This window comes from Spea bombifrons, chromosome 1, assembly GCF_027358695.1.
Source record: "Spea bombifrons isolate aSpeBom1 chromosome 1, aSpeBom1.2.pri, whole genome shotgun sequence".
Lineage (NCBI taxonomy): Eukaryota > Metazoa > Chordata > Amphibia > Anura > Pelobatidae > Spea > Spea bombifrons.
In genome coordinates, this window is record NC_071087.1 from 83,249,661 (window position 1) to 83,262,555 (window position 12,895).

General features: G+C 37.9%; 1 long non-coding RNA gene across 5 annotated transcripts in view; it reads right to left on the minus strand.

Moving 5' to 3' along the window:
- Positions 1 to 7,451: 7,451 nt before the first annotated feature.
- The window catches only part of LOC128493652 (uncharacterized), a 42,078-nt gene continuing 36,634 nt past the window's right edge, over positions 7,452 to 12,895 (minus strand). For 4 of the 5 annotated variants that reach the window (XR_008354210.1, XR_008354211.1, XR_008354208.1 and 1 more), the window contains 3 exons: positions 11,933 to 12,191; positions 8,862 to 8,975; positions 8,299 to 8,563 (listed from right to left, as the gene is read on the minus strand). This is a non-coding gene — a long non-coding RNA (uncharacterized LOC128493652). Of the gene's footprint in view, positions 7,678 to 8,298; positions 8,564 to 8,861; positions 8,976 to 11,932; positions 12,192 to 12,895 lie in introns of those variants that run through there. The other variant, XR_008354209.1, reaches the window with a different exon arrangement.

Sequence of the window (12,895 nt, forward strand, 5' to 3'; positions counted from 1 at the left end):
CTTTAAGGCAGTCAATTCAGTGCACACATTTTGTCCAATTAGACGATAGGTTTGAGGTGACTGACAGCTTATCAACCAATTACGTTCTAGGAACCGACGCGACCTGGCGTGACTTTGTTATTTATATTCCATGAGTGCATCCGGGTCAGCGGGCGGTCATGCGTACTGCGTGCTAGGATTTGTAGTTTTTAGTGCTGCACCTAAACATTTGGTAGCAGCAGCCTTTGACGGTTTGAGGTATAATTGCAGCAGCCGCGCTATACTAGGGCAGGGCGGACAGATATGCAAAAGTGCATATACCACCCAGTCCAACGAGATAGCTTTCTTTTAATTGACACGAAGTCCATTGGTGTTAGTTTATGAGACCAGAATATGACACCATAACAAGGAATCACCACAAGACATCTCAGGTTACATAAGCTTCTGAAAGCCAACCCGAAACATAGATTTTTTTTTTGAAACCTAGTATCTGGTCCTTAATCTTGTGGCATATATAGGATAAACATATGTGTACCCCATGCATGTTTTAATTCCCTCACTATATCAAGCATTTCTGATGGGAGCTTGTTCCGCTTATCTACCATCCTCTCAGCATACTTGGAAACTTCTCGGTTATGGCTACCCGGAGCCTTCCCTTGCGGGACGCGGCCAGGACTGCGCACTGACGTTGGTGGCCGGTCCCGCTGACGTTGGGGGAGTTCCCGCTGACGGCGTTCCCACTGACGTCGGGGGAGTTCCCGCGGCGGGGAGCGGGGTGTGTCAAGACCCCGCAACGCGGAGGATTTAGGTCTTGAACCGGAGGAGCAGCGCTCACCCGGCAATCTCTGGGTCAAACCCAGAAAGTTCCCAGGTATGCCTCTCAGTGACAGGGATAGGCAAAGTGTACAAGGACAGTGTCCATGGCAAGGTTTGTGAAGGTCTAAAGAACATTTAATTGTCCACCGCAGGCCCCAGTACATGTCCACCACGACGTAATATAGAGTTTTCACGTGCTAAACATTACTCAAGACATGATGTAGACGGTTAGACACACAGGTCTCTTTCTCTGGTCTGCATACAAGAGGTTAGGGTAGCTGTTCACTATATACGCATGATGGACCATTGACGATCACATTGCCTCTAACATAATGCAGTGCAAGAAGGGTAGACTTTTGCTGACCCTGGTGGAACTAAATAAGTACGAGTGCCTCGTAGCATAAGATAGCGCACCTTTACCAGGGTGCATCCATACACAAATATTAAGGCTACTTCCTGTAGCCTAATGAAGACACCTATGACGGATCCATCAAGGTGGTTTCCAATAGCCTATACTTTTGCCAGTCTGGGTGGAGGGGTCTACATTGGGTTTCGGGCATTGAATAACTGTGACGTTAACCAGTTTGTCATAGAATCTAAGCCACTGAAGAGCAGCTGCCAAAATAGATGGAGGAAAGGTCCTGTTTGATTTTCAGAAGTCATTTATGAGGCTTGGCCATACTTGTTCTCCTACCCAAGCTACAATGCCTGGACCAAAGTATACCTTAATCTTTTGGACTACATATGTTGTTATATTTTACGCCTAGTGATGCTGTTTCTAATGTAATGACATTCATTCTAGTCTAACTTTAATAAACACATTTATAGATTGTTGGAGAGTTTGATTCCTAAGTATCAGACATGATCTGACTTTAATTCTCTCGCTCTAAGATGGTTCAGTATCGCGGATGGGAAGCCCACACTTAAAATCTGAGACTTTTTACTCTAATCCTTAAGAACTTTATTCATGTTGGGTATCTTGTGTCTTGATTGTTTGGAAGAGCATGTTATGTAGAGGTTTACTTCATAAATAACTAGAAATGTATGGCAACCATAAAAACAGGCATTTGGTGCATTTCTATGGCATTACAGTTGTCAAGAATGAACATTATTACATAAGGCACAAAAAACATGATTATGTATTTGTATACTTGGTGGTCATGTGCCTGGTTACAGCTTCCTTAGGAATCACTTCATTGCTGTGCAAGGCTTCCAGATTCAACCCCAAATCATTCCTCCAGTGGGTAAGTACTTTGCTATTGTTGAAAACTACAGGCTGCTGTGGCCATCTCAACCCGTGCGTCCATTATTCAGCTGTGCGGTCAACCTGATGTCCCACCGCTTGTGATAATCCAAAATAAGTTCAAAGGGGTGATAGTGATGGATGAGCTGGCAGCTGCAGCTCTTCCTTGTGGTCACATTGCACACAAACACATTCGCAAGCACTTCAGTACACCATTTATCGCCCTTCTTATTTTGTTAACCCTGGGTTTTTTAGTCCATCATTGGTTCATTAATACCAGTTAATTTCCATTATTTGGTTAATTAATACCAGGTACTTTCGCCCCCTTTTTTTTAACATGTTTTTTTTGTCTGGGAGGCATCTACTGACCTCTGATACTCACACTTACCACCAAGGAAGGCAGCAACGAACAACTGATATGAAACTTATATCCCGAACACCTTTATTGTCTCTTTTATTTTATTCCACAATAAAGGCAATAAAGTTTTCACACAATACAACTATAGAAGTAACGTTACAGTTTTATTCACTGGTGTCTATAACAAAATAAAATCTGTTTACAATATCACATAGGATTTAAAGGTAAATATGACACAGTGAAAACTTAAATTAATAATGCACATAGTTTCAATGAATCCTCTTTTTCATGTGACAGCTGCCGCTGTAGTTACGCCACAGACCACTAGATGTCGCCAAAAGCTCTGCCATACTTAAAAGCGAGCGATGCTTACGAAACAAAGTCCTGTGAAATGTGATGCTCTTCTTAATTATTTGCTAAATCATGACAAGGGCCAGACTAGTTCATTAAAAACAGTAACGTAACCGAGATGTCAATGGGATTCAGCTCTGTTACTGGGACAACGCTGACATATACAGAATAAATTAGGAATAACAATAATGGTAAATGTATGCTCAACAGCCACTGGGTCAATCTATAATGTTGTTTCTTATTATTAAAATATAGTGTCATCATATTTCGCACAGCTGTACAATGGTTAGACAGAACATAACAAGTAGTATATAACGCAACAGTTAGACTTAATTAATTAATTAATTAGAAGTAAGCCGTCCCTTCTAAGACGCTTACAATCTATTATGTATAATATTTACCCACTTTCTGATGTATTAAATGTTTCATTATTTTTTAAAGGAACACATATTGCTAACAGCAGACTGGATGTATTCTTATTCTTCCAAGTATTTAAATTGTAGATACTTAGATCTTGTACCACCATGGTAAGATTGAGTCGATCGGTTTTATTATCGTTAAATTGGATTTAGTACTAAAAACACTTTTTGTTCTTTAGAAGTCAGCAGTGTAAGAGAAGCAGGTAATGGAAGGTAAACATGTCATATTTGTGCATCCTTAAACAGTGGGATTACCACAAATTCATTTTCTGATGGAGTGTTGCTCTCATATATTTTCATAAAAAGAGATACCGCCTGTTGGATATTCATTTGTCTTAAATATCGAAACCTTTTCCGTGACCAAACAGAAATCAAGACAGCAGCTTCTAAGTCTTCTTATTTATGATATAAAGCATATATATATATACAGTACCAATTGATGGCAGATGACCTTGATGATGTACTTGAGTACTGTAGGTACTTGGGAATGACGGAGGAGAGTGTGTGTTGTGGTAAAGGTAGAGGTCTCTCACAAGTTTTTATACCCTTTTTCTAAAATAGTCTATATGAAGGGTTAACTTTTTATTGCAGTGTCATTTATACCTAACGTATATATATATATATATATATATATATATATATATATATATATATATATATTACAATAAAGAATGCAAGACATTCTTAAACCTCCCCTTTAATCTCACCTCTGGCCACGTGGAGTCTCTAGTCAAAGCCTGTTTATTGGGCTAACCTAGGAAGATATATAGTCACGTAAGTATTCAGGACCACAGAGATCTCCTCTTCAGGTTAAGTAAATGAATGTTATTCCATCCGAAGAAGAGATCTTTGAGCTACCTAAAGCTTATGTGACTAACCATCTTTTTCGTGTTGGTTCCAATAAAAGGAATTCACAAATGTCCTTTTTCTTCCGTGCATGAGGTAACTGCTCTCTTGTTCCATTTTGCTAAATATTCCAAATATGTTCCAGTGTGAGAAAAATCCGAATAAAAGCATATTAGCATTGGTGTAGATCAGGTGTCTCTGAACTGGTTAAGAGTAACACCATTTAAAATCTTCAACTTCAGATCCATTGTTTTAAATGCAGCCATGCCACATGTATTTATTATATGTGCCCTGTGAACCTCTGTCATTTGTTGGTCTATGTTTTTGCTCATCAAGCAGTGAAAATCTGTAGGCAGGATATACACTGTAGAATAGATGACATATAGAAGCATATGTAAATTTTTGGTAAGCCATCTCAGTTAGTATTCTGTTTTCTTTTGATCATTCAGTGCAATCCACAATTGTGTCGTATATATATGATGTCCCAGACACAAGGTGACAGCAGGCCTTTCCCCAGGGGCAGTCCCTCTCTTGGGTGAGTGTGAGAGGTGCTGGGAGCCGAATGCCTCGCCTGTTCTCAGGCTCCTGGAGGGTAGTCGGGGAGGGTGGAGGGGAGGAGGGCAGGTGCACAGCAAGAGGCTTCTGCAAATGAGGGAGGCGGGGGAGAGATTAAAGCACAGAATGGAGAATGACAGAGGATATGGAATACATGCATAGAAAAGTGTGCACGGCGCAGGGGGAGAACGAGAGCTTGACTGGGAGACTACTGAGACTCTGAGATACACAAAAAAGATTATACAAAAAGTGTGACCTACACAAACTGGCTGGGGGAGCCAGTGAGACATAGACGTCAGAGAATACACTACATATATTTATTACATCCTCATAGAAAAGACAACAACTGCATATTCCAAACAATAATATTTATTATTGACAAAAACAGTTATAATGTGAAATGTGCAATAAATGGGTACATAAGTGCTGGAATGCATTGAAGTATATAGAGGATTATGTATAAAGGGCTATTCTGGTGCAAAGTGATAAAAGTGGACTCATTAGGAACATTCCATCGGTTGCTATGGTTACTGCCTCTATTTTCCAACTTTACACCATGATTGCTCATTAAACATAACATCCATTATGTACTAACAGGACTCCAGCTCTAGCCTGGTCACATGCAGATAGACACATGGTGATCTGCTCATCATCTAGTGACATACCCTTGCCCAATATGCCCTGAGCCAGTGGGCAGTGGGAAAGTCCTCCCGGGTTTAAGGAATGCCACATATATAGAAGGTCCTCGAGCATCTGCTTTTATTGCTGTTTGAGCTGTTGTCTGGTGCAGCGTGTTTAGCACTTGAGAGCCACAAAAGATGAGAGAATGAAGAGGGGGCTTAATTAGGCTGTAGTACTTAGCATGACAAAATGACACAGCCAGTGACAATCTTCTGTCAGGAACTATTTGCGTATCGCTCACTTTCTATGTGTATAGGGCTGCTGTGGTAGTACAAATGTTTGGAGTAGTACTTTGATTTTTTTTTCTTTGCGACCGCAACAATTAATGTAATGGAACACGATGACATTGTCCATTCCATGGGAAATATTTTTTTTCGCACACGTATTACATCCTGTTATAATTCACTGCTCTAAATGACAGCATGTATAGCAGAAACATTTACATGGACTTTAAGGGCAGGGTGGACTTAATTACAGCTTTAACTACAGAATTCAAACTAGTTATTGTCGCTTCTAGCTTTAAACTTTTAGCGAGGATTTCATCTTCACAGATTATATGCCGTATAATAATTTTACGGCCAATACAAGAAGGCTTAATGCAACAGCAGCAACCTGTTATAAGTACAGAAGTGTGAATACCAATTAAATGCAAAGTACATACCAAAACTGTCCATCACAAGTAATACACGGGTTATGTATAAAGCAGGATTTGTATTAAACCCAGGATACCCAGTAAATTAGGTTTTTATGGCTGTATGGATCATTTTAGTTACATCCTTGTGAACTTGGGAGAAATTTGATTCATGAACCCCTCGTTTTCTGTTGAATGTATATTAATCCAGTCATCCCTCCGTGTCTACATTATTTCTAACTTCACGAGGTTGGACGGAAATAATGTGTTATTATTTTGGAGAACAAAGGATAAATTCTTGAGTGCCTTTTGCCTTGTTAAACTGGATTAACCAATTAAATTGACAAACGGTTTAGAAATGGTTCAAAGCAATAGTGAAGAAGCACTCCTCTCTTTATGGACTCCATCTCTTCCAGTGCTTCTTCTCATGGTCATTAGACCAGCTGCCTTCCTGCACATAATTAGTTAGTTAATTGGAGTTTTTATGTACTAACAACTAGTGAGTTTATGGCTGCTCCCCAGCGCTTAATGAATTTGTCTTTCAACTAAAAAGCACTTAGCTATGTGACTACTTGCATGGCCATCTTTTACACGCCAAAGGTCACAGTAGCTGTTTAATAGATTGTAAGCCCGCAAAAGCAGGGCCCTCTTCTTCTTCTTTACTACCATGTTTTAACATGCATTAATGTTATTATCAGTACAATATAGTGTCAGTTTTAATGTAATGGTTCATTTTCACTCTGCACATAAATGTAATTTTGCTCTTGTGACCAATGTGATTATGATATATCTAATTTATATAATTTAATTATTATACATTTTAATATACATTTTGTAGGACAGAACAAAATGTCACTGGAACTGCAGTTCACTCTTTAGCACTGCTATAAGATGAATTACGCTCACTAACCTATTAAATAATTTTGTACCTGATCCTATTTTACCTCTGTGAGAGATCCTGAGTACAGAAACCAAATCTGCTTTGGGGTTGGGGCAGAAAATGACTTAATGACAGGGTAAAACCTTTAATCCTTGCAGAGAGCAGGGCAGGAGTTTTATCCCTGGCTCAGACCCTTTAAAATCCTGAAATCACTTGTAAGCTGCGGCTTCTTTCAGTCGGGTGTCGTATGGATGAGCGCTCACGTGGTGGGAGGTCCAGGGTGGATTAACATGATAGAGAAAGTCAGGCAGCACACAGACAAATCACATGCAAAGTGCCTGTGTACTGCACACTTGGCAAAGTACAGCAATATATGTGACACATGTTGGGTCCTTTTCTTAAGATTCAGTTGAATACAACCATACAGCATCATCAACTTGAAACTCTTCTATATAAAACCTAATATATCTGCTATCCTTATCATACCTCCTGTCGCTCCATATAAACCATTACCTATACCTCTTTCTATTGCTTCATATAACCCCTAAGTATTCCAACTTCTTCTCCATATAATCCTTTCACATTGCCTGCCTACTACCGTTATAAATCCCAATCCTATTACCCCTTTAACTTCGATCGCTCCGTATAACCTTGTCCTATCAATAATCCTATCATCTAAATATCCCTATAAATTATTTTTTTCATCTCTGTATGCCACCTTCCATTATGATGATCTCCTCAATATAAAGCATTATATTTGATATCTCTAAATGTCCACATAATCCTTTCATGCATCGTCTCTAATTGTACCTTTTAGCCTGGCCTTTCATTTATTTTGTATCTTACTTATCAGTTGTAATACCCTTCTTAATTAACTTACATCTTGAATCCTGGTTTTCTTTGGGACAGCTTTTCACCCTGTTGGAAAGACAATAGAGTGGATAAATTATCATAATGAAACATAATCAAATACATTCAGAATAAACATTTATTACCATGCCCCCCCCCGCGCCTCGTACAAGCCAATGTTGTCACAGGTTGACTGAAACAGTTTAAAGGGACCGTACTGTTTATACCAAAAGCTAATATAATGGATGTATATGCACATATTGTATAATAGGTTAGAAAAGATTGATAGCTTATGTGATCTTCACTTATGTATTTTAAAGGGATACTCCAGCCGTCATATATACCGGTACTTTAATACATATCAACATATGATAACTGAGAGTTCCCTTTAAATTTTCCGTATTCTGACATGAGCAGGAGGCCTAGTAGAACTTGTACTTTATGTTGTGTGATAGTGTTGGTTTATTTAGTGTGAATGGGTTTTCATATCTCTTTAGTTCATACATAAAAATACAATTTATTCTAAATAAATAAATCTGGGAGATAGGCCAGATGCACCCTCCTATCTCCAAGATTTATGTGCGGCCCTAGTTAAATATTAAATATCGATATAGTGCTGTTGATATTATGTGCATTTACTCTTTATTTTTATTTTTTGTGTGCTCTACGTGCAACCCTACCTTTTCCCATACATTGTGTACAGTTACGAGGGCTTTGGGCTGCATATACATCCGGTTATAATGTATGTGCTCCTTCTATGGCTTGAATGCATTAGATAATTTGCGTAATAAAAGTATTCAGCAAGAAAAAGCAAGTTGTAATTCCCGCTATACAAAAGTGAGGCTGACCTCTGACACCACTCTTTACCCCATGGGTCTGCTTCACTGCTACACAATGTAGATGGATGCCTCGGCACAAACACATACTTACATGGTTGTGTTTTTCTCTGCGAATTCTATAAATAATAGATATGAAACGTAAGAAAATAATAAAATAAGTTAAGCCATCAAATTCTTCCTCACAACACCCCCCTAAAAATCTTACCTTGGTTTCGTATGACCCATTGCTGTATCCCTTAATTTAGTTTAAAATAATGTTTAATATAACCTACAACCTTTCTTCATAAAACCACTCCTCTTAATCCCCTTATGTCCCACATAGCTCATCCTTCACATAACTGCAAATAGGATTTCCACGAAACAGTAAAATAACTGGTTTGTGGTCTGGTGCATGCTGTCAATGTAAACACTTACCAACAACAGCCTGCAGGGGGCACTGCTGCAAGGGCCCTGCTCCTTTTCATAGTCGTCATAGGATAGGCTCCTCTTTCCTTAGGAAGCGCTCAGCCTTCCGTGTCACAGCAGTCTCTGTGTTAAAGGCATTATAATATTAAACTGTCCTACAATTTTCTTTTGCATCCTATATAACCTGCATCTATATAACATATATTGCATCCAAAGATTAGTATGGTTGGATTCAGAATCAAGAGAATCAAGATGTAAAAAAAACAGAACAAATAAGGCGGTTTTATTTGGCACCTGGCTGTTGAAACAGAAAAAAACAAATATATGTTTCCTTGGAATCTTGCAGCGTAGGAACTAATGGCAACGCCAACCTTTTTTTTTTTTACCAGTATCAGATTAAAATAGGCCTTCATACATATTGGACTGTTTTCTTTTATAACATGATATAATGTTTTCAGACAGCTGCATATTAGTCATTTGTATGTGTCCTAGCTGTGACGACATCTAGGCCTGTGATAAACAATGGAACGGCTCATTGTTAATCACTCGGTCGGACACTCTGACTAATGAAAGTCTATGGAGCAACAGACTTCATTAGAATTTTTTTGTGAAGAGCTGCTTCGGTGTGGAGTTTGAGCAGGGAAAGTCACCCAAAATATCACATAACTGACAAGGGTAGCCTGTAGGTCTGCAGATAAAGGACGTTTATTGGAACAAAATGACATAAGGGGTTTTGTAAATCCTGATTTACATTATTGTATGCTGAAGGGGATTTTTTTCCATGGGAATTTTCCTTTAAATGGATCATGTCACAGAAGAGATGAATGTAACAAACTTACAGCCACGCAAGCACAATATATAGGGAATGTACTTAGGTGCCCATCTATTTCTTCTTCCATGTGTCTCTCTCTCTCTCTGTATGTATGTGTGTGTATATATATATATATATATATATATATATATATATACATATACACATACATGTACACGCACAATGTGTGTAAACACTGGATGCAGGCAGCATTATTCAGGGTCGGATAGTTTCTAGGTCAGTCGGGGACTGGGGGCATTGAAGGGACTTGGTTTCTGTGGAGTATAAATCCCTTCTGAACCCCCAGGGAGGAAATGCCACTTTATATCACCGTAGAAATTCACTGGGTTATTTTGTTTTAAAAAAAAACTAAACAGGGGAGGCATTTCATGGGGTAAAATCCCATCGCTAACTCTATCCTGGAAGAGAGGTGCAACTTAATTAAAAGGAGAATAAGTAACGTGGAGATATTTAATAGCAAAATGAAGACACATGTCCTAACTATACTTATGTATGCGTTACTGTATGATAATAAATATGTATATATATATAAATATATATATTTATATATATATATATATATATATATATATATATAAAATATATATATATATATACTATATATAATATGCAAAATGTGGGGGTAACAGTGGAAAATTCCACTGGTTGCTATAGTGATTGTTGTGAAACACCTCTATGCACAAGACAACCCTAATGCTTGCCTGAGGTGTAACTGTAACCATGTTTCTGAGGATTTGCTATGAGCACACGCCCCATCCATATCATATATATAATTATGCTTTTCTATATCTCTGCTAGTACCTATGCAATCTGGGTTCATAGTGACATTCCCACACATATAAAAGACAGCAATGCATACTCATATATGGCTCTGGAATACAACCGGATCCAATGTTATTACTTAGACACAAAAACACTGGCGTTTGGAAGGTCCTTTCGTGCATCATGCCACAAACAGCTGTCAGGCCCAGGCAGGGCCACCATTGTACCCATAGTGAATAAATAAGAATAAAATGATGAATTATACTGCAGCACTACAGAATATGATGGTGCTATATAAAACAATCAATAATGATAATACTGCATATTGTTCCTTAAATTATTCTACAATATTTGAATGCAACACAAAATGCTAAAAGCTGATAATATATATATGATAAGCACAAAACTTAATTTTTCAAATTCAGGTCATATTCCCCATCAGGGAACACTATAACCACATTCAAATCTAATTAGTTCTCATTTACATAAATAGCAAAAAAAGCAGTGTGGGAAGCTCCTCTTACATGACAGGCTCCATTTTGTGCACCGGCTGTATTAAGTTACTATGCTCAAATTATAAGCAAATATAAATTATTCCTTCCCATCTGCTACTTCTACCAAAAACATCTTAAATTAGTTTTATTTTGGTGCATAAACCAACACATAAACAGGTAACAAAACTTTATTTCATGAAAACAACCTATTATTTTTCTAACATTCCCTAGAGATTCATTGATAGTATGAACATATTTGGGGAAGATTCCTAATTCCTAATCATTCCTAATCAAAAGGCTCCTGTAAAAGGGAATCCCTCTCTCTGTTCCCGGCAGCCATATGGGGCGTTTCAAAGCTTCATTTCTGTGAGCTTTTCTAAAATGAATTATTTCTTTTTTAACTTTAAGAATACGTATAGATTAAAAAACTATGGTGACCAACAATTATCCCTCCCAAGGTGTGTGTATATGTATCACCAATACTATGTCTGTTAACACCCTACTACAAAATACCACAAGAACTAAAAAAAAAAATTGCCATCCATTTTGGGGGAAATATTAGGGACTTTGAGAAACAAAGAAATAATATTTCACCAAAGTAACCAGGAAAACATAAATTCAGTGATTGGTTTAGAAATTCAGGTATACTGGGATCTCAGTCGTTTTCACGTCTGAGAAACAAACCCAATGAGCCTAATGCCCGGCCTGGGCAAAGACTGCAGAACTAAGTTATTCTTTGAGTTATTTATTCTGTTTCTTATGTTTCTTGGTATAGAAACGGCCCTTGTAACACCAATGACAGGTGTACGCTCACCATATAGTCATATTCTGTAGACATGCATTTTGTGGACATTTCATTGGCTAATGAACTGAGAACCATCTCAGTCATATACTGATAAAGTATGTCCTATTGCTGCCTTCACTGTTAAAATATATTGAATTTGTTTCTTTTTTAAAAACACTTAATTGTAACTCAACTTGATTGTTCTTACCTCATCTGAAGGCGTTGCCAGGACAGCTTGATGAGTCTTCTTGAACATCCAGTTCCATCGATGACATATGGAATACATTTCCTTCATGTCCAGCAAGGACACACAGCACTTGAGTCCATAATGATTAGCGCGTGGGGATAATTTCTCTTCTTCTTCATCGTATTTATTCTTCATCTTAAATCCAGCTTCCGTTTCCCGTGATATGTAGTTGTTGAACACTGCATTCATTGTCCTTCAAGACATATGTCCTCCATATATTCTGAAAAAATAGAAACAATACATATTATATGTATTATTCCTTCTTAAAGTATTATTCTAAGCATCGCTTTATAGAGAATATAATCTAATAATACACCATACATTCCCTAGCTGTGACCAATGACCAGTGACAGTATATGGAATACCAGAATAGATGCATTCATTTTGGTGGGCATGCTATGATCCATTACGTGAATACATTAAACAGTCAACAGTGATCCTTGTTTTCACACTGGCTGTGAACAATATAGGGTTTTTTAGATGTAGAGCACAATAAACGGAGATGTTACTGATTTTAATGTTTATAAGACCATATATACTAATATCCAATTATTTATAAATGCTTATAACTTTTACCCATGTTGTATTTCATTTTGTAGTATAAACCCTTTGCACATGATTAGAGACATTTATTTTATGCAGCATGAACAAATAGCAGTTTGTTGTTGTTTGTGTCATTGTCATGCTGATAATTTTGCTTCTTTCTTTTTCTTGCACCCCCTTTTCCTCTACCCTTTTTCCTGTTGGCCCTTGCTTTGTCTTTCCTACTCATTGATGTTCCCTTCTATATTTATCTTCCTTGATGACCCTTATCTTTCATACTTACCCCTTTCCCTAGGCTATGCTACCTAAATCTATTTGTGTCCTTTTTGCAGCCTTCCAACCTCCACAGGCTGAACCATGGCATTGACGACCAGTAGGGAG